Source organism: Euphorbia lathyris, chromosome 3 (genome assembly GCF_963576675.1).
Source record: "Euphorbia lathyris chromosome 3, ddEupLath1.1, whole genome shotgun sequence".
NCBI lineage: Eukaryota > Viridiplantae > Streptophyta > Magnoliopsida > Malpighiales > Euphorbiaceae > Euphorbia > Euphorbia lathyris.
In genome coordinates this window covers 104,858,063-104,860,141 of record NC_088912.1, presented here as the reverse complement: position 1 = coordinate 104,860,141, position 2,079 = coordinate 104,858,063, and the positions used below count along the sequence as shown (strand labels likewise).

The following is a 2,079-nucleotide window of genomic DNA, read 5'->3' as shown; positions in this document are numbered from 1 at the left end:
CATCAACTAGAGCACGTCCCGTGTTCATGAATGGTCTACCAAAGATTAGCGGACAATTAGCATCATAAGCAAAATCTAAGATAACAAAATCGGTTGGAAAAATAAATTTGTCAACTTTTACCAAAACGTCTTCAATTATACCATATGGTCTTTTAGTGGATTGATCCGCTAATTGCAAAACCATATTGGTACGCTTGATGTCTTCTTCTAAACCTAATTTTTCAAAAATAGACAATGGCATCAAGTTTATACTAGCTCCTAAATCACAAAGACAACTTGGGAATTCCATATTTCCCAATGTACACGGAATGGTAAAGCATCCGGGATCTTTGAGTTTAGTAGGTAATTTGCTTGATACTATCGAACTACATTCTTCAGAAAGAGAAATGGATGAAATTCCTTCCCAACTAATCTTTTTTGAAATTAAATCTTTCAAGAATTTTCCATAGTTAGGAATTTGCGTAATCGCATCCATGAATGTTAAATTTATATGTAAATTTTTAAGTTTGTCCAAAAATGATAACAGTTGTTTATCATGGTCCTTATTTCGGACCCTGTGTGGAAAAGGTGGCTTTGGTACAAAGGGTTTCGGATTAGAGTCAATTGGTGTATCTTTTTGTTTTAATGTATCTTCTTTGGATTTTGGTAAATCATTTCCAGGTAAAGTTGAATTTCCGGGCATTTCCGGACCTAAGTAGTTTTTCCCCGAACGAAGAGTGATAGCCTTAACATGCTCTTTCGGATTTTCTTCCGTTTCGCTGGGAATACTTCCCTCTTTGCGGGATGGAATTGATTTAGCAAGTTGTCCAATTTGAACCTCCAAATTATGGATGCTAGATGATTGGTTTTTGATAAGCTGATCGAATTTATTTTCGATCCGTTTAAAACCATCGTCTTGATTACTTACCTTTCCATTCATAGCATCTATAAATTTGTCGATTTTTGAAGATAAAGTGCTAATCGTATCTCTTGTTTGATTTTGATAATTATTTATACGATATTGATTAGCATTTGCATTATTATTATTATTACCATCTTTCCAGTTAAAGTTAGGATGATTTCTCCATCCAGGATTATAAGTATTAGAATAAGGATTAGTAGTTTGGTTTTGTCCTTGGACAAAATTTACCTGTTCTATCTCATTCATACCTTCGTAGTCAATGTCTCTCTGGATCGGATCATTAGGATCGCATGGTGCCATAAATTTATCAATTTTGTGCGATAAGGCAGAAAATTGGGCTTGTAACATTGCTACAGGATCAAGATTCATTATACCTTTAACCGATGATGTACATGAGGATGATGGTTTCGCCGTTGGTATATGTCCACGCTCTGCGGGCCACATACTGCTGTTGATTGCCATTTCCTCCAAAAGTTCTCTTGCTTGGGCGGATGTCTTTTTCATAAATAACCCTCCAGACATAGCATCTAATGAACCTCTAGTCGTAGGATTTAATCCATTATAGAATGTCTGCATTAAAAGTGCATCTGGCAATTGGTGGTGTGGGCATAAACGTTGAAGTTCTTTAAAACGTTCCCAAGCTTCATAAAAAGTTTCATTATCATTTTGTGTGAAAGATGTCAACTCTTTGATGACTCTTGCGGTTTTTGCTAAGGGAAAATATTTTTGTAAAAATGCTTGGGCTAATTGGTCCCAAGTTTCAAATGTTGCAGCAGGCATAGAAGTTAACCAAATTTTTGCCTTATCCTTCAAAGTGAAAGGAAAGAGGCGAAGTTTGATTGCTTCTGCTGTTACATCGGTAATTTTAAAAGTGTCACAAATTTCTAAGAAATTTGTCAAATGTGCATTAGGGTTTTCGTTAGGCAATCCGTAAAACGTTACGTTGTTTTGCAACATATTAAGCAAAGCAGGCTTAATTTCAAATTGATTTGCGTTTATACGGGGTCTAACTACACTATTAGTTACACCGGCCATTCCTAGCCTAGCGTAATCCATAAGTGTCGGTGGATCGGCCATAATTTCTGGCTGGACTACTTTAGTTTTTAAGGGTGTTTTGTCTTTGTTTTTGTTGTTTTTCTTATTTTTCTTAAGTGTTCTTTCAATTTCTGGATCAAAAG

The 2,079-nt window shown here is 35.6% G+C and overlaps 1 non-coding gene across 1 annotated transcript; it reads left to right on the top strand.

Moving 5' to 3' along the window:
- Nucleotides 1-1,493: 1,493 nt before the first annotated feature.
- LOC136225017 (small nucleolar RNA R71) lies at nucleotides 1,494-1,600 on the top strand. The gene has a single exon (XR_010686757.1). It is a non-coding gene; the product is annotated as a small nucleolar RNA R71 (small nucleolar RNA).
- Nucleotides 1,601-2,079: the final 479 nt, after the last annotated feature.